Below are 21,132 nucleotides of genomic sequence, written 5' to 3' on the forward strand. Positions count from 1 at the left end.
TACCATCATAGGGCCTAATCACATCAGCCACACTATCAGAGGCTCCTTTACCTGCGCATCTACCAATGTGATATATGCCATCATGTGCCAGCAATGACCCTCTGCCATGTACATTGGCCAAACTGGACAGTCTCTACGTAAAAGAATGAATGGACACAAATCAGACGTCAAGAATTATAACATTCAAAAACCAGTTGGAGAACACTTCAATCTCTCTGGTCACTCGATTACAGACCTAAGAGTGGCTATCCTTCAACAAAAAAGCTTCAAAAACAGACTCCAACGAGAGACTGCTGAATTGGAATTAATTTGCAAACTGGATACAATTAACTTAGGCTTGAATAGAGACTGGGAATGGATGAGTCATTATACAAAGTAAAACTATTTCCCCATGGTATTTCTCCCCCCCACCCCACCCCCCACTGTTCCTCTGATATTCTTGTTAACTGCTGGAATTAGCCTACCTTGCTTGTCACCATGAAAGGTTTCCCTCCTTCCCCCCCCCTGCTGCTGGTGATGGCTTATCTTAAGTGATCACTCTCCTTACAGTGTGTATGATAAACCCATTGTTTCATGTTCTCTGTGTGTGTGTATATAAATCTCTCCTCTGTTTTTTCCACCAAATGCATCCGATGAAGTGAGCTGTAGCTCACGAAAGCTTATGCTCTAATAAATTTGTTAGTCTCTAAGGTGCCACAAGTACTCCTTTTCTTTTTGCGAATACAGACTAACATGGCTGCTACTCTGACTCCTGTCTTGTGAGTGTGGACTCTGCCTCTGACCACTAGGTCTGGCTGCCTATGACTCGGACATAACACTGACTTTTCTACAATTCCTCCAATGCCTTTTCTGCTCTCCAGCTCTGCTCTCCCAGCAAGACACACTGATCCCTTGGTTCCCAGAGTCCTGCTTGCCTGCTATTCAAGGGCTCAGGGGTAGTGCTTGTATTGCCCCCTCCCCCACCACAGCTGTTTTTCGTAGGGGAATCTCCTGAGTGCAGAGGAGAATCAGTCCTGGTAGCAATGCAGGAAGTCATAGAAGGGACGGTCTGCTAAGCTCCCTCTGCAGTGCCACTGTTCGAGAACACTACGAGTGGGTGCCAAGTGACTGCGCCGGCAGCTCCTTGAGAGATTCCTAGGGGCAGGGTAGTCATGTTTCATGGTGACCTCGGAAAGCCATGCAAAGAGTGCAGCATTGAAGAAACTCTCCTGCTGTCACAAAGGGTTTCTGTTCTCCTGCACAGTCAGACAGTGGGGCTAGGTTGCAGAATGTGGAAGAGCTGTTGGTGATGAGTTGAAGGATTCACCATACAGGTGGCAGCAGCTGCAGATCCTGGAGTCCCTATGGTAGGGTTACCATGCGTCCGGGTTTTCCCAGACATATGCGGCTTTTTCGGTTTTAAATAGCCGTCGGGGAGGAATTAGTAAAACTCTCAAAAGGTCCGGGATTTCCTTCCCAATGCAGAGCACGGCACAGCTGACAGGGCGGCCGTCCAGATTGAGCCCTTTGCATCGGGGCCTCCTGCAGCCAGAGCCCCTCCCCTGCTACCCCCCTCCGGTGCAGCCTCAGCAAGCCACACCGGCAGTGCTGTGCAGGGTGGGGCTGCGTGCTCCACGTGGGACCACGGCACTGTGTCTGGCTCCGCACAACAGACACACTGCTCTGAGCAGCATGGTAAGGGGGCTGGGAGGCTGGAGAAATGGCATGGGGTCCCAAGGGACAGTCAGGGGACAGGAGCAGGAGGGGTTGGAGGGGTCAGGGGTTCTGGAAGGGGTCTGTCAGGAGGAGGGAGTGTAGAGAGGGGTCGGGGCAGTGAAGGGACAGGGAGCAGGGGGGGTTGGATGGGGCGGAGGTTCTGCGGGGGCAGTCAGGGGAGAGGGAGCAGTTGGATAGGTGTGGGAGACCAGGGAATCTCTCAGGGGTTGGGTGTGTGGATAGGGGTCAGGGAAGTTAGCGGACAGCTAGCAGGTGGAGTTCTAGGGGGGCAGTTAAGCTGGGGGGTCTAAGGAGGGAGCAGTCAGAGACAAGGAGAAGGAAGGGGGTGGGGTCCCGGGGGGCAGTTAGGGGCAGGGATCCCGGGAGGGAGTGATCAGGGGACAAGGAGCAGGGGGGCGTTGGATGGGTTGGCGGTTCTGTGGGGGACATTCGGGGGCAGGAAGTGGGAGGGAGTGGATAGGGGGTAGGGCTACCACTTCCCCGCCATGGAGTGTCCTCTTTTTTGAAAGTTCAAATATGGTAACCCTACCCTATGGGCCAAGCCTCCACTCCTGACAGTTCAAGCTAACCTCCCCCTGTTCTCAGTGAATCTTTGGCTTTAGCTGCTGGGCCTGCCTGCCTGCCGAGACAGAGGAAACAGTACTTCCATCAGGCTGCTCAGTTGCAAATGCAGCCATCCAAAGAAGTGAAGAATGGAAGCGAAAGAGCAAAGCTGGACCATCCGCTGAGCTCCTGCAATCAAGTGAGCACAGCCTGGGAGAGAAGAGGGAAAGCTCGAAGGTGACTGGTGGCTGCAGGGAGCCAGAGGACGAGTAATAAATAGTTAATGATGAATCCTACGGGTTTTGTCTTATGTGGTGAAGGGTTTAAAATGGGTCTAGTTCCTATCACATTAAACTTTACAATCGCTGTGTATGATCGAAGGGCAGGTCTAGAAAGGTAAGAGGTCACTCGAGGAGCTTCAAGTCTCCGATTCTATCCCTATTGCCTGCTTCAACCTGCTGATCTCAACTCAACACATCCCTCAGTTGGTAGCAGTAGTGAGCTCTTTCCCTCCTTTTCTGGATTAGCTGCCAGAATAGGGACAGGATACATGTGGCCAAGGAAATCAAGAGGCCTGGGGGTCAAGTGCAGACGCATGGGGGTTACTTGCAGAGTTGCTAGTTAATGCAGCTCCTATGGGGGAGCACTGTAGGGTTCTGTGCACTCAGGGGCACCATTTCCAATTTTGGTGGCGGCGGGGAGAATAATTTCACTATGATTCCAGGGGCTACTTAGGCACCTGAAAACTCTCATGTTTTGGCCAATAACTTGGCAATGGGCTGACAGGAACACTTGCCAGATTGCTTTCCGGGGAAGATGGCTATAAGAAAGGATCCAGGGAGTGGTTCAGTATCTCTGAGCTGTTTGGACACTTGCAGGGAATATTCCAGATGCAAGACAGAGATCCCCAAAGTTATCTTGGGTAACCCTGAGAGACTTCTGGAAAACTAACAGATACCACATCTCTGCACTGACAAACTTGGACTGTCCAGACCTGTTCATGTATTTTACCTGCTGGAACCTCTCAATAACTTTCATATATAAAAGAAAGACAATTGAATCAATATTAGACCCACTGAGCTCTAATACTAACATAGCCTGACATCTTGTGGAAAATCACTTTAGGGACACTGGTTCAAATTGTAATGTATCTTCTTACTTTGTGACTAACTCTTTAGAGAGAGAGACCCTGCCAGGACTCCTGGGTTCTATCCCAGCTCTAGGAGGGGAATGGGGTCTAGTGGGTTACAGTGTGGGGCAGCCAGCCCAGGAGAAAGTGGCGATTCTGGCATTCCAGCGGGTCCCATTCACAGCCAGTGGCTCTGCTGAGCATTGGGGAAAGTGGGCCGTACCAGCCAGTAAGGCATACTGGTAAGAAGTGGCTGCCGGTACAGGCCCATTGACCTGGGATAAGTGACTGACCCTTTGGGGTTGGGAGTAACCCAATAGAATGTGTTTTTTTGTTTTAATAACCTTTTATCACAAAGTCCAGTTATCTGGTTGGTAAGAATGGCTGGAGATGCTAGGGGACTGTCTGTGACTCCATGGTAATAATAATATAGTGATCCAGGATTTCACATTTATTCCTGGCTTAGTGAAATCTAATTATCGAATATACCACCTGTTTGGGTCGTCTGCCCTGTGTTCTGACTGTCTGACCTGAGATTGGCACTCATGGTTGTGAGCCATTCCAGACAGTATGAAGTAATGACTGAGGAAGAATGGTCATAGAATCATAGAATATCAGGGTTGGAAGGGACCTCAGGAGGTCATCTAGTCCAATCCCCCGCTCAGAGCAGGACCAATCCCCAATTAAATCATCCCAGCCACGGCTTTGTCAAGCCTCACCTTAAAAACTTCTAAGGAAGGAGATTCCACCACCTCCCTAGGTAACGCATTCCAGTGTTTCACCACCCTCCTAGTGAAGATGTTTTTCCTAATATCCAACCTAAACCTCCCCCACTGCAACTTGAGACCATTACTCCTTGTTCTGTCATCTGCTACCACTGAGAACAGGCTAGATCCATCCTCTTTGGAACTCCCTTTCAGGTAGTTGAAAGCAGCTATCAAATCCCCCCTCATTCTTCTCTTCCTCAGACTAAACAATCCCAGTTCCCTCAGGCTCTCCTCATAAGTCATGTGTTCCAGTCCCCTAATCATTTCTGTTGCCCTCCGCTGGACTCTTTCCAATTTTTCCACATCCTTCTTGTAGTGTGAGGCCCAAAACTGGACACAGTATTCCAGATGAGGCCTCACCAATGTCGAATAGAGGGGAACGATCACGTCCCTCAATCTGCTGGCAATGTCCCTACTTATACATCCCAAAATGCCATTGGCCTTCTTGGCAAGAAGGACACAATGTTGACTCATATCCAGCTTCTCATCCACTGTAACCCGTAGGTCCTTTTCTGCAGAACTGCTGCCGAGCCATTCGGTCCCTAGTCTCTAGCGGTGCATGGGATTCTTCCGTCCTAAGTGCAGGACTCTGCACTTGTCCTTGTTGAACCTCATCAGATTTCTTTTGACCCAATCCTCTAATTTCTCTAGGTCCCTCTGTCTCTTATCCCTATCCTCCAGCGTATCTACCTCTCTTCTCAGTTTAGTGTCATCTGCAAACTTGCTGAGGGTGCAATCCACACCATCCTCCAGATCATTTATGAAGATACTGAAAAAACCGGCCCGAGGACCGACCCTTGGGGCACTCCGCTTGATACTGGCTGCCAACTAGACATGGAGCCATTGATGACTACCCGTTGAGCCCGACAATCTAGCCAGCTTTCTATCCACCTTATAGTCCATTCATCCAGCCCATACTTCTTTAACTTGCTGTCAAGAATACTGTGGGAGACTGTGTCAAAAGCTTTGCTAAAGTCAAGGAACAACACGTCCACTGCTTTCCCCTCATCCACAAAGCCAGTTATCTCATCATAGAAGGCAATTAGATTAGTCAGACATGACTTGCCCTTGGTGAATCCATGCTGACTGTTCCTGATCACTTTCCTCTCTTCTAAGTGCTTCAGAATTGATGCTCCATGGTTTTTCCAGGGATTGAGGTGAGGCTGACTGGCCTGTAGTTCCCAGGATCCTCCTTCTTCCCTTTTTTAAACATGGGCTCTACATAAGCCTTTTTCCAGTCATCCGGGACTTCCCCTGATCGCCATGAGTTTTCAAAGATAATGGCCAATGGCTCTGCAATCACACCCGCCAACTCCTTTAGCACCCTCGGATGCAGCGCATTCGGCCCCATGGACTTGTGCTCATCCAGCTTTTCTAAATAGTCCCGAACCACTTCTTTCTCCACAGAGGGCTGGTCACCTCCTCCCCATGCTGTGCTGCCCAGTGCAGTAGTCTGGGAGCTGACCTTGTTCATGAAGACAGAGGCAAAAAAAGCATTGAGTACATTAGCTTTTTCCACATCCCCTGTCACTAGGTTGCCTCCCTCATTCAGTAAGGGGCCCACACTTTCCTTGACTTTCTTCTTGATGCTAACATACCTGAAGAAACTCTTCTTGTTACTATTAACGTCTCTTGCTAGCTGCAACTCCAGGTGTGATTTGGCCTTCCTGATTTCACTCCTGCATACCTGAGCACTATTTTTATACTCTTCCCTGGTCATTTGTCCAATCTTCCACTTCTTGTAAGCTTCTTTTTTGTGTTTAAGATCAGCAAGGATTTCACTGTGAAGCCAAGCTGGTCACCTGCCATATTTACTGTTCTTTCTACACTTCGGGATGGTTTGTCCCTGTAACCTCAATAAGGATTCTTTAAAATACAGCCAGCTCTCCTGGACTCCTTTCCCCCTCATGTTATTCTCCCAGAGGATCCTGCCCATCAGTTCCCTGAGGTTGTCAAAGTCTGCTTTTCTGAAGTCTAAGATCCATATTCTGCTGCTCTCCTTTCTTCCCTGTGTCAGGATCCTAAACTCGACCATCTCATGGTCACTGCCTCCCAGGTTCCCATCCACTTTTGCTTCCCCCACTAATTCTTCCCTGTTTGTGAGCAGCAGGTCAAGAAGAGCTCTGCCCCTAGTTGGTTCCTCCAGCACTTGCACCAGGAAATTGTCCCCTACACTTTCCAAAAACTTCCTGGATTGTCTGTGCACCGCTGGATTACTCTCCCAGCAGATATCAGGGTGATTGAAGTCTCCCATGAGAACCAGGGCCTGTGATCTAGTAACTTCCATGAATTGCCGGAAGAAAGCCTCGTCCACCTCATCCCCCTGGTTCGGTGGTGTCATAAATATAAAGGGAAGGGTAAACACCTTTAAAATCCCTCCTGGCTAGAGGAAAACCCTTTCACCTGTAAAGGGTTAAGAAGCTAGGATAACCTCACTGGCACCTGACCAAAATGACCAATAAGGAGACAAGATACATTCAAAAGCTGTGGGGAGGGAAAAACAAAGCCTCTCTCTGTCTGTGTGATGCTTTTGCCGGGAACAGAACAGGAATGGAGTCTTAGAATTTAGTAAGTAATCTAGCTAGGTATGTGTTAGATTCTGATTTCTTTAAATGGCTGAGAAAAATAAGCTGTGCTGAATGGAATGTACATTCCTGTTTTTGTGTCTTTTTTGTAACTTAAGGTTTTGTCTAGAGGGATTCTCTATGTTTTGAATCTAATTACCCTGTAAGGTATTTACCATCCTGATTTTACAGAGATGATTCTTTTCACCTTTTCTTCTATTAAAATTCTTCTTTTAAGACACTGAATGCTTTTTCATTGTTCTTAAGATCCAAGGGTTTGGGTCTGTGGTCACCTATGCAAATTGGTGAGGATTTTTATCAAACCTTCACCAGGAAACGGGGGTAACATTTGGGAGGATTTTGGGTGGGGGGGAAAAGACGTTTCCAAATGGATTCTTTCCTAATAATAATACGGGTTAGACGTTTGGTGGTGGCAACAAAAGTCCAAGGGCAAAAGGTAAAATAGTTTGTACCTTGGGGAAGTTTTAACCTAAGCTGGTAAAAGTAAGCTTAGGAGGTTTTCATGCAGGTCCTCACATCTGTACCCTAGAGTTCAGAGTGGGGAAGAAACCTTGACACCTGGATTAGAGAAGAGTTAGGGAGAATCAGAGAACTAACCCAATGGAAAACAAGTGCTGGGAGCCGTGGGAAGCATCGCCAGGACCCCGCACTCTGAACCCCCTCCCGCACCTCAGCTCCCTGCACCAGCCCAGAGTCCCCTCCCACACCCAAACTCCCTCCTGGAGCCTACGCCCCCCTAAGACCGCAACACCCTGCCCCAGCCCAAATCCCCCTTCTGCACCCCAAATCACTCATTCCTGACATGCCTCCAGAGCCCATACCCCCAACCGAAGCCCTTACCCTCTTCTCACATCTGAACCCCCTGCCCCAGCACGGTGAAAATGAGTGAGGGTTGGGGAGAGCAAGTGACGGGGGAGGGGGGACAAGTGAGTGGAGGTTGGGCCTCAGAGAAGGGGTGGGGCAAGGGCAGGACCTCGGTGAACGGGATGGACAGCGGGTCCCTGAAAAATTTTAAATCAAAATAGGGGTCCTCAGCTTGGTAAAATTTGAGAACTACTGGTTTATGCTAAAAATACCTGCGACAAAAATCTTGGGAGCATCACTGGAAGTGTGTGTGTGAGCCACTGTGGGCCAATGGCAACTGCTGCCAGGGGCCGTGGATCACGGCTGCTCTGGCAGGCCAGCTGGGGACTGCTTCCCCTGAGCTGTGGACCATGGCTGCTCCGGATGGCCATGAACTGCTGTCCGGGGTCACGGACCATGGGTGCTATGGCCGGCTGACTGGGGATTGCTGCCAGGGGCCACGCACTGCAGCTGCTTTGGCTAGCCTGCCGGAACCACTGCCGGGTGCCACCAGAGCAGTGGGTGTTGTGGCTGTACCCAGGGCCATTCCAGCAGTGGCTTGTGTGGCTGTCCTGGGGGCCACCTGAGCTGCTAGCCCCAGAGCCCTACTCCTTGGGCAGCTCTGGGGTCGGCCACATTGGCCCCTGCAGAAGTCACAGATGTCACAGAAAGTAATAGAATCTGTGACTTCGATGATCTCCATGACAGACACGAGCCCTGTACATAAGACTTCAGATTCCATATATCAGTTCTTAGCAGCATTGGTGAGTTGGCTGGCTTGAAAGTCCCTCTGGAACACAACCACAGCTTGGATGGGTCAGTCAGTCCTTTGTTTAATGCTTCAGTTTGTAGAGTAGTTGCTCCAGAGATAAGAAGCAGGATTGAAGACAAAATGAAGAAGATACAGCTGCCTTTTTAGATTCTTTGCCATGTAGCTTGTACTTCCTTTGTCCCAAACACAAATTCACAGCATATGGGCATGGAAAAGCACTTGCAGTCTGCTGTCCACAGGCATGTCCCTATGTACATACACATGTACATAGGGCATGTCCTGCTGACTTGTAGGTGTAACCCCTGCCTTCTCTCAATGCAATCATTGTATAGCTGATTGCCTTTGATATGCCATCAAGCAGGCTGGATAGTGCTGATGTCAATCCGTTTGGGGGTGTCACCAGAAACAAAACATAGGTTAGAGATACAGATATACCACACATATTTATAACACATGATAAAAAGATGATACATTGACTTCAACTGATCTTTGCCAACTGATAACTCTTGAAGAGGTGGCCAGTTACAGAGCAGCCTGTGTAACTACCTGCATCTCCAAGAGCATCTCCAATCAGTGCTTCTTTCCCACAGGGTCAACTTCCTTTTCCTGGTCCCAGGAGGCTGCTCTCCTGGCTCCCTCAGTCAGTCCCCAGATTCCCTTCCTGCAACTGAATAGACAAGTGGCCAGAAAGCCATGAAGACTGGAGGTCTCTGTTTATCCTGGACAGTGTATAAGTGCAGGAGTCCCAGGGCTGGCTGCCCCCTGCAGAGTGCCAGGACTTTGCTACAAGTGGGGACCCTGGCAGTGGAGCAGAAGTAGTACCCAGGCCAAGAACAGGCACCAGAGAGAACCAGAGGCCAGGTGAGGAGGGGACAGTTGCCATCAGCAGATGTAATTCTCACCCTCTTCCCTACACTCCTCCATTTTGCCCCTTTTCATTTTCTTTGGTGGAGCTGTCAGCTCAGTAACTGCCCCAAACTTGTTTTTCCTTTCTTCTGTGCATGGGGTTCAGAGCCCTTTCCCTTCCCATGTTGCTGCTGTTCAAAGCATTCTGGGAATCACTGTGTTTGCACCAATAGCTGCAAATGGCACAGACTGTGAAATTCATCTCTCCAGTCTCCTCCCCACTGTTCCCGGATGCCACAGAAAAGCAGGCAGAACTTCTCTGTTAGGGATAGCAAAATAAAATAACTCTTGGGTCTGCTCCTCTTAGGCTGGGGGTGAGGCTGATCCTCCTGTCAATGAGACGCCCAGATAGAATATCACTCTGTTTTTATGATAAAGGCTGATATTCCCCCTTCATACCAGCACCATCATATGTTAACTCTGAATATGATCTTTACTCTTTCACTTTCACACTCACCTCACCAGCTGCAGTACAAAGGGGACATTCACCTGCTGATGAAAGTCATTAGAGTTAAAATCCTGAGGACAGATGAATGCCGCACACTCAGATGAGAAAATCTGTAGCTTAGAATAAAAGTTGAAGGACTTCACTAATAAGTTAACTTCTGGATTGACTTTAAATTCCAGAAACCTGAAACTACTGAGGAGTTTCTAGTATATTCATGAGATCGCTAAAGAGTTCTCCCATCTTCCCCCTCCCTGAGACTTGTGAGCTGAGTGTGTTCTGTTCAGGAGGAATAGTACCATGTCAAGCTGAGCACAGGACAAAAGATCTCCCCAATAGTAGTCAGTGGAGCTGGAATCGGGTGTGGGGCAAGGGGGGGCAAGGACATGGGCCAGGGGCTGCTCTCAGCAGGTCCCCTGCATCACAGGCAGGTGGAGGGTCTGCCATGGCTCCCCACAGCTGCCAGCAGAACTTTTATCATGGCTGGGCTGCAGCTCTGAGTCATCCCCCTGGCCAGAACCAGGTCGGGGAGAGACATGCGGGCAGCTGTGGGGAGCCTGGGTCCCTCCACTTGCCCTGGGTGGGAGCTGGGGAACAGGAACACAGGCAGGGGCTGCTTTTGCCATCCATGGGAGAGGGCATGTGGGCATGGGTGGGCTCCCTGGCCATGCTCCAGCTTCTGGCTTCTCTGGGGGAAGAGGAGGGCCAGGACCTTGGGGGGCAGGGTGGAAAGGGGACAAGCCTCAGTGGTGCAGGACCCCCTCACTTTTGGGAAGGCTCTGACACCCTTGGTGCTAATTCCTGTTCTGCCCCTCTGGGCGAAACCCACCCACGGTCTGGAGAGCCATTGCAACCCCCACCATGACAATCCCTAACCTGGGGCTGCAGGGAGGGGAAGTAGCTCCAGCACACCATGGTAGGGGAATCCAGCTCCACCGAGTGGTGCAGAGGGGTTGCAGTCAACCTTCTAATGCTGGAGTCCTATGGGTTGGTCTCAGGATGGGGGTGGCTTTCACTTTCCACTGGGTGCTGGGAAAATCAAGTATTAGGGATCATGGGATAAGAGGAGAGTACGGGGAAGTGTGGTGCTGCCTCCTATCACTCCCCCCTCTGCCCCTTTTCCTTGCCCCCTCTGCATTCAGAAAGCACCACTGAGAGGGACTGATTTCCACAGGCTCTTCTGTGGGAGGCTTAAAGGCCTCAGGATCCCACCTCTGCCTCTTCAGCATCAGCCGCAAAGGGTCTGTCTGTGGTGGGAAATGTGGCTGGGATTAGCTAGCAAATCTCCCCCGACCCTCCCCCACTTTTCTTTGTCTAGACTCACCACAACCATCTTATGTATTCTGATCCCCCCATTAGCAGAGTGATTGTTAGAGTCACTGAGTTGCCCCTTTGGGGAGAAATTGTCTCATTCCCACATAGTCTCACATTGCTCCAGATTATGCCAAAAACATTTATTTTTTGTACATTGACTCCCTTAGAGACCAGAATTAAATAGATTGTAAAAATGTTGGAGCAAGGATAGGAAAATATGATGTTTTGGGCTCTATGTTAGTAAAGGGTGATGGGGAGAGTTGGAGAGATTCCCTTCTCCTCCCTTCACTGTCATTCTCCACCCTGACACAACAGCCTCTGGCTGAGCCTTGGAGAGTTTATTCTCTCCCCATTCTATTGTCCACCTCCCAGCACGGCACTTCCACCAGTGTTCTTTGCTCTCCATGCTTAGGAATCACACTTTGATTTCTTTGATTCTGACTCAGACTCTTGAAGACTAGAGGTGAAAGTTTCCCAGACCTGGAGGGGGATTCAAGTGAACCCTAAAGCTTTGTTTCAGCTTTCTGAATTTAAATCCCCTTTTTCCATCTATTGGTAAAGTGGCTTCAGAGCTTACACGAGCCAAGTCCAGAAGATTTGTAGATGAACAGATTTTGGCTTTCATTTGCTTTTGTTTCTTTTTTTCTTTCTTGCATTACGACGGTGTTGAAACTTTTGTAAATGACACAATGAAATAATAAGAAGGTTCTGAGTACAACAGGTTTAGCCAGTTCAGAAGAAAAAAGGATGATTTTTCCCCCTTCTTTTGGGAGTTATGATTCTGTGGGATTTCACTTTATGAACCTGTAAGTGTCTTGTAGCCCACCTTGTAGTGCTGGTTTGTCTCACTTACTGAAGGTCACATACTTTGATATTAGTTTAGTTTGATAGGATCTAGCACAGCTTTATTCAGGACTTTATGAAATAAATGACAACAGAGTTTAATTTTATTTTAACATTTTTTTACCCTTTGTCATGAAAATTTGGTGTTTGAACGATGAAAATTATCAACATATCTCAGCATGAAAACCAACGGTGAGTGCTAGATTCACACTCTGAAAGGCTGAGCCTGAACAGGAGATGGAGTTATATACCCATATAACCAGGTCAATATATAACTCAGATCTTACCAAATAATCATGATTTTGCCAATCCTTTAGTATCTAATATCTAAAGGTTTATTTAGAAAGAGAAAAGAAAGAGGAGAGAGTTAAAATGGTCAAAGGAACCAAATACATACACTCATCGCCAAAATCTTGTATGAGGATTGAATCAGTGATGTAATAAACTTGTAAAGCTGGCTTGTAAAGTCTCTGATAATTTCCAAAAGACTGGAAGGTCCTCAGTCCATTGGTTGGAATGCTCCTTTTAGTGTAAGTTCATAGTCCATGTGATGGGTTGGATCCTTGGGATGTCACCTGATGAGCTGAGATACCACTGAGCCCGCCTTTTCCACCAGCCTGCGTCCCCTTTACCTGGTCTTGCTGGGCCAGGCTCATAAGCCTCTTCCAGCCAAGCACACAGGCAGGGCTGGACCCAGCTGCAGAACAATACAGAAACTGAGATCAGCTCTGGGAAGACTCAGCTTAAGGGCACTTGCCACAGTCCCATGTGTTCACCTACCTTGGAGTACAAACCCAAAATTATATGAAATTCGCCTCCTCCCTCAATGTGAAGGAAGGTATGCACAACTTCCTCCTCCCCCCCCTTTAGAAATTACATAAACTTATTTCTGGTTTATACTATAACCCAGTTTAACTACAAAAAAAAAGGTGGATTTTAACCACTTAAAGACATAGCAAACAGAAAAAAGCACATTATTAAGAAAATAATACAAAGCATGCCAACTAACTTAGATTCACTACAGAAATTGGTTACAAATAATAATTCCTCACCCTACATATTGTTTTAGGTAGAGTCCTTCACAGGCCAAAGGTGTCTTTCTAGCCTGAGTCCAGCAGTTCTTCCCTCCCCACGACTCAGTTCAAGTCCTTTTGTTTCCAGGTGTTTTCAAGTATCCCTTTGGGTGGGGAGGCGGGGGAGAAGCAAACTGAAGACCTTGATTGTTTTCTTCCACCGCCTTATATAGGATTTCCATAAGATGGGAATCCTTTGTTTGATTCCCCCACCTCCCTGTGGAACAGTTCAGTAGTCCACGATGCAGGTTAGTTTCAGGTGACCAGGTCACCTGACTCTGTAGCATCACAGCATCCATGAGTCAGTAGTAGTATGGAGTGTCCACAGGAAGGCCAAGCCTTTTCACAGTTTATTGTCCTTGCTGATGGGCCATCCGCTCTGTCTGGCTTTTTCACTGTTGTACCTGAAGTGTTAGCAGGGGGCATTACCCAAAGCAGCATAGTTGAAATACAAATACATTAGTCAATATTCCTAACTTCAGATACAAAAGTGATACATTCATACAAATAGGATAATCATATTCAGTAAATCTGAATCTTTTTAATGATACTTTACATGAGTTATCTTGCCTAAAGCATATCTTAGTTATGTCATATTCATATCATAAGCATATTTACATAAAGAATATGGAGTGAAATGTCACAGTTCAGAGATCAGAGCAGGAAAGAAAGAAAATGTAGATTCTTCCAGGGCCTTTTATACTTTCTCCCATGTGGAGGGAAAGATCTTAGTCTTAGTTTGTGGAAAGTATAGGCACAAGATGGATTTCAGGGTCACATGGGCAAGTCACATGTCCTTGCATACTTCTATGACTCATAGCAAGAGCCATTACTCATATTCTGGTTAAAGCATACTCAGGAAGGCACATCGGTCAGATATTGCTTTGATATCCATTGATGGGCCATCAACTTGAACAGTCCATTCACAATGTGCTGGCTAGACTGTAAACTATCTGGTGGGTATTTCCCCAGGAGCAAACACATTTCAAATACCGGTACAAGGTCAATATTCATAACTTCAGATACAAAAATTATATATGCATACATACAGGATAATCATATTGAGCAAATGGCTATGTCTACACTGGAAATTGAGAGACAAAACTTTTGTCGTTCAGAGGTGCTAAACCCTCCCCCACGCCAAATGATAAAAGTGTTGCCATGGCAAGTGCTAGTGTAAACAGTTTATTGTAGGCAGGAGCACTCTCCTGTCGACAACGCAAACCCCACTCGTTGGGAGTGGAAGTATTTTGTCAGCAAAAGTGACGACAAACAGCATTTGCACTGCCTGACTTTTCATGACACGGCCATGTTGATACTGCCGTGTCGATACAGCCGTGTCGCTATAAGCTTTGTAGTGTAGACAAAGCCATCATAATTTTTCCATTGACACCTTACCTGATGTACTTTTGTATAAGATTTGCTGCATTTGGATAACAGTGGTAGCAACAATATACAGCCCTGAGCCTTGAAGCCAGGCTGACCCTCATCATTGATAGTGGAGATGAAGAGCCTGACAGCCCAGCTGGTCACCTCTACTTCATCTACTACAGTGTCCTGTGGGGATGATAGAAACTATTTTTGCCCCACTCACCCCACACTGCAGCCCTGTACTGAATGGCTAGCATAGGGCTTCAACCCACACCCTTGGTGTTATTAGTACCGTGCTGTAACCAGCTCAGCTAGTCAGCCCACACACAGCAAGCTCACAAGTGGTCCTTTCAGAAAGGAGCCACGGGCAGACGCACGGATATTGCGCTTCTGGAATGAGATGGGTGGGTCACGATAGCTGGTCATGGGCAGGGGAATTTGCTCAAGTGATAGAGTGCTTGCTTAGCATACAAGAGGCAGTGGGACTGAAGCCCACATTCTCCAATGGCAGGGCGTTCCCATCCCATCTCTTCTCCTTGTTTTTGAAGGCACTGCCAACCAGGAGGCTGAGTGTCTCCAGTGGCCCCCTCCCTCTCCCGACTTGTCCTCCCAAAAAGCCAGCCCTTGCTGGGCAGAAAGCTACTTGTCCCCAGCCCTTCTTTGCCTAGCAGTGGCAGGAGGAGAAGACACTTATCACAGGGCTCTCGTCTCACCCCATTGTCCCCAGTGGGTTGACCTGATGGCCCTAATTCTTGCCACCTGCGGTGTCCACCCAAATATACCTTACAGGGGGCAGGCTTTCCAGCCCAAGCCACAGAGGAAGACTTAATCGCCACCTAAAGTTAGGGGAGAGGCTTAAGAGTCAGCCTGGGCCAGGTGAATCTGGGGCTCCCCAAGACCCCTGCCTCCCAACGCACAGAAAGATAAGTACGACAGAGCACATGGGGTATTAAAAACATATGGTTTGTAAACTGTCTTACATAGGTTTTTTGTTAAAGTAAGGATCTCTTCCATGCCTTTTTTGTTATGAATTACATTGTGGTTTTTTTGTGTGCCACATTAACAACTTGTTTGAGAGTCAACAGATACAAGTCATCTCATCAGTAGTTGCCACTAGCATTCTGTCAGGCAGAGCAAGACAAATGAAACTGGAGAAGATAAATGTTTACAAGCTTTCATGCCCAACATGGGCAAAACCCATTTTCAGAAAGGCAGTTAAGCACAGTCTTAAGAAACAGGAAAACAATGCTATGTTGGGGAATGACTAATCGTAAGCATGTCCTGAAATTGGGAAATACAATATATCCCACGCTGACTGCTTTGCTTCACAGGCAAGTATAATTGCATTTTTAATTCTTTTTTCCCAATGACCACAGAGTGGAATTCTTCAAAGTGATATATTATTGCTTCCTTTCAAAGCACCAAATCACTGGGTTATTGTGGTAAGATGTTTTCCATTGTTATATTTTGGGATTCTCTGCACTGAATGTATTATTATATAGGATTTAAATACAGCTGTGTACCAGTGATATAATTTCCTGTATTGTGGGTTTTTAATAACTTTAATCCATGAAAATGAAAATATAATGTAAGTCTTGAAATTCTGAGGACTACAGTTTAGAAAATAAAACACTACTGTGAAGACTGTGTTATACTGTTGGCAATAAGAAAAGGAGTACTTGTGGCACCTTAGAGACTAACAAATTTATTAGAGCATTCGATGAAGTGAGCTGTAGCTCACCTTAGTCTCTAAGGTGCCACAAGTACTCCTTTTCTTTTTGCGAATACAGACTAACATGGCTGCTACTCTGAAAACTGTTGGCAATGTAAATATAAAGAATATGCAGTAAAGAAGTGTAAAAATACAATTAGGAAGGCCAAAAAAAAATCTGAGGAACAGTTAGCCAAAAACTCAAAAAGTAATAGCCATTATTTTTTTAAAGTACATCAGAAGCAGGAAGCCTGCTAAACAACCAGTGGGGCTACTGGACAATCAAGGTGCTAAAGGAGCACTCAAGGACGATAAGGGCATCACAGAGAAACTAAATTAATTCTTTGCGTCGGTCTTCACAGCTGGAGGGAGATTCCCAAACCTGAGCCATACTTTTTAGGTGACAGATCTGAGGAATTGTCCCAGACTGAGGTATCATTAGAGGAGGTTTTGGAACAAATTGATAAATTAAACAGCAATAAGTCACCAGAACCAGATGGTATTCACCCAAGAGTTCTGAAGGAATTCAAGTGTGAAATTGAAGAACTACTAACTGTACTCTGTAACCTATCATTTAAATCAGCTTCTGTACCAGATGACTGGAGGATAGCTAATGTGATGCCAATTTTTTAAAAGGGCACTAGAGGTGATCCTAGCAATTACAGGCCTGTAAGCCTGACTTCAGTACCAGGAAAACTGGTTCTAACTTTAATAAAGAACAATATTGTCAGACTTAGAGATGAACATAATTCGCTGAGGAAGAGTTAACGTGGTTTTAGTAAAGGAAAATCATGCTTCACCAATCTACTAGAATTCTTTAAGGTGGTCAACAAACATGTGGACCAAGGGGTATCCAGTGGATATAGTGTACTTAGATTTTCAGAAAGCCTTTGAAAAGGTCCCTCACCAAATGCTCTTATGCAAAGTAAGCTGCCATGGGATAAGAGAAAAGGTGCTCTCATAGATAGGAAACAAAGGGTAGGTATACATGGTCAGTTTTCAGAATGGAGAGAGGTAAATAGTGGTGTCCCCCAGGGGTCTGTTCTGGGACCAGTCCTATTCAATATATTCATAAATGATCTGGAAAAAGGGGTAAACAGTGAGGTGGCAAAATTTGCAGATGATACAAAATTACTAAAGATAGTTAAGACGCAGGCAGACTGCAAAGAGCTACAAAAGGATCTCTCAAAACTGGGTGACTGGGCAACAAAATGGCAGATGAAATTTAAGGTTGATAAATGCAAAGTAATGCACATTGGAAAGCATACTCCCAACTATACATATAAAATGATGGGGTCTAAATTAGCTGTTAGCACTGAAGAAAGAGATCATGGAATCATTGTGGATAGTTCTCTGAAACATCCACTCAATGTGCAGGGGCAGTCAAAAAAGTGAACAGAATGCTGGGAATAATTAAGAGATAGATAGATAGATAATAGGACAGAAAATATCATGTTGCCTCTCCATAAATCATGGTATGCCCACATCTTGAATACTGTGGGCAGATGTCGTCGCCCCATCTCAAAAAAAAAATCGGAATTGGAAAAGGCTCAGAAAAGGGCAAAAAAAAATTATTAGGGGTATGGAATGGTTTCCGTATGAGGAGAGATTAATAAGACTGGGACTTTTCAGCCTGGAAAAAAGATGCCTAAGGGGGGATATGATTGAGGTCTATAAAATCATGACTGGTGTAGAGAAAGTACATAAGGAAGTGTTGTTTACTACTTCTCATAACACAAGAACTAGGGGTTCTTGAAATGAAATTAATAGGCAGCAGGTTTAAAACAAACAAAAGGAAGTATTTCTTCACACATCACATATTTAACCTGTGGAACTCCTTGCCAGGGAATGTTGTGAAGGGCAAGACCATAACAGGGTTAAAAAAAGAACTAGATAAATTCATGGAGGATAGGTCCATCAATGGCTATTAACCAGGATGGGCAGGAATGGTGACACTAGCTTCTGTTTGCCAGAAGCTGTGAATGAGCGGCAGGGGATGCATCACTTGATGACTACCTGTTCTGTTCATTCCCTCTGGGGCACCTGGCTCTGGCCACTGTCAGAAGACAGGATACTGGGCTAGATGGACCTTTGGTCTGACCCAGTAGGGCCATTCTTATGTTCTAATATAGTCTGTACTGTGGTATTTAAGGAATTGACAACATGATGTTCTCTTGTGTGTTAGTGAGACATTACAAATCATAAGATCTGCACGCAATGTTTAGAAAAATCATTAGAAAATTGTTGAAATCATATTATCAACAACATATATTTATGCATGTACACTTACAGATAACATTAATGGTAATTAATTTAATTGTTAATAATTGACCTCTTGGGTAATGAGATGACATATGAAAGCAAATTCCTGAGGAACTGGAGGTGATTTTGAGACACTTACTTTCAGAGTTCACATGTAGTGTTATTTAAAAAGTTGTTTTAAAAAACTCTAACAATGAGGATAATATCTTCCAGATAGCTACAAAGAGAAATGGAAACACGATGCAGTGGTGCTGACAGTGCTTAATAATGAACATTGACTAAACTTGTGCAATTTGAGCATGGCTAACTACTTCATTGAACGTGGGCACAAAACACTAGCATTTAATATGAGTCACAAGTAGAAACACTGGCCACAGTAAATCAAGTGATATATGTAGTGTAAGACTCTGAGGGATTATATGAAACCAAGTACATACATATGAGCATTCAGTGGTTGCAAGTAAAAAAAGAGAGGGTTACAAAACATGTACAGAATTGTAACAAAAAGCAAAACCCTTGTATACAGTTGGTTCCAGTACTCCCTTCACATTTCACGTCTTTCATCTACCAAGGAACTTGAAAACTCACAGTGCATTGGAAAACCAAAATAGTGGAACACAAGAGACAAAGTGATGGGCACAACTGTGGACCACTAATCCTAAAAGTATTCAATGCCAAATGTTCAATATTGATCGTTAATGATGCATGATTACGATGTTTTTTTCTAATTAGAAGTGTTGTTAGTTTTCAGAAATTAGCTAGTATAGCATAAAGACATCAGTACTGTAGAAACCACACAAGAGGCCCTAACTATGTTTAGAAGAAAAATAGCAATTCTTGTAATGAAAGAGTCAGGTAATAACTTGGTTACATATACTTAGTGGGCCCATAGCATATGGGAAGATAACAGAAAGAGTGGAATAAAATCATATCACAAACAGTTATCTTAATATACCTACAGTGGGATATGTCACAGATTTGGTTCTCTAAGGTGAATCTGCATGAATAATGTCTATAAGTACACCGGACCCTCGCTAGAACGCCCGTCTATATACCATGAATTTGAATATAATGCGATCACGGCCAGGGATCCCAAATTTAAGTACAGTACAATTCAATTTTTTTGAATAAATCGACAGCTGAGCGCTCTCCTGTCGACTCTAGTACTCCACCAGAATGAGGAGCGCAAGCGCAGCTGATGGGAGAGTGTCAGCTATTCATGTAGCTGAAGTCACATATCTCAGATCGACCCCATGCGGTAGCGTAGACAAGCCCTAAGATGATTGCTGTAGGCCTAGAATGCCATACAAATGTAATAAAAATGTACAGGTACAGTATTTATCTTTAGAAAGATGTCAAAAATGTCAGGCAAAAGGAAGGCTTACTCGGTGCAGGAGAAACTGGACACTATTGAACAACTTAGATATGGTGAAACCCAGGCAAAGATTAGCTGTGATATTGGCATTAACGAGTCCATCTTTCGTGGATGGCTAAAGAATGCTGACAAGCTCGGAACTTACATTCATAAGCTGGATGAAGAGCATGGCCTTCAAAGAAAATGAACCCATTTAGAGAATGATGCCAACCTTGATTCTGCAGTGTACACATGGTTTGTGCAAGAACAGCAGAAAGGCATTTCGATCTCTGGTCTGCTTATAGCCATGCAAGCAGAAAAATTCGACTGGGAACTTAATGACGAATTCAGCAATTTTAAGGCGAGTTCGGGTTGGCTATGGCAATTTCAGAAAAGACATGGAATCTCTCAGATTGCAGTTTCAGAAGAAAAATGCTTTGCTGATGACGACAACATGCAATCGAACCCTACGAAGCTGAGGGAAATTTTACATGCAAAGGGTTACTCAGAGGAACAGGTTTACAATACAGACAAAACAGGAATTTATTATGAAATGTTGCCCGATAAAACCCTGGCTGTCAGAACAGATGAACATAAGAAAGAAGAATATAAACAGGCAAAAGATAGCCTTACTTTATTGTTTTGTGTGAATGCAACAGGCAAGCATAAATTAAAACCATTGTGCATTGGAAAGTCTCACATTCCTCAGTGCTTTCATCACGTAAATGTGTATTGCCTGCCATTTTCGTACAAGAACTCCAAAAATTCCTGGATGACAAGAGAGATTTTTGAACAATGGTTCTTCACTGAATTTGTCCCTTCTGTGTGAAAGCATTTGCGGGCAAAATGCTTAGAAGAAAAGGCCATTCTTTTGCTAGACAACTGTCCAGTGCATCTTCTGGCCGAAAGACTCAGAACCTGTGACGGTAAAATATGGGTTGTATACGTACCTAAAAACATGACTTCCAAAATCCAGCTGCTTGATGAAGGTGTTATTGCCATTTTTAAGGAGCACTATCAATAGAACTTGGTATGACAAATGACAGAAAGCGAGTTGTCTGTCACCGATTTTCTGTCTTTTGATTATAAAAGACTTCTTTTACATTGGCGGTGATTCCTGGAATTTACTATGGGCTGAAATGATAAATCACTGTTGGATGGTGGGACTGAGAGAGTCATTTGGCCAACTGCTCCTGGAAGAAAATGAAGAAAGCAGATCACAGTCTGATGAGGAATTCGACTTTGAGGGTTTTACAGAGGAGGAAGTTGGAAGAACAGACATGGAGTGGATGCAGGAGCTATGCCAGCAACTGTCCGGGCTTGAGGTAACTGTTCTCCCACAAAGTATCAAGTCTTTGATAAGAGGCGCTGATGAAGCAGAAGAATTTTGTCCCATTGCTGAAAGTCTAACGGATGACCAAATTCTTCAGGAAGTACTACCAAACAACATTGCAGAAGCTGAAGCATTGGCCTTCGCCGTGGAAGAAGAAGAGGAAGA

This window comes from Dermochelys coriacea, chromosome 14, assembly GCF_009764565.3.
Source record: "Dermochelys coriacea isolate rDerCor1 chromosome 14, rDerCor1.pri.v4, whole genome shotgun sequence".
NCBI classification, from domain to species: Eukaryota; Metazoa; Chordata; order Testudines; family Dermochelyidae; genus Dermochelys; species Dermochelys coriacea.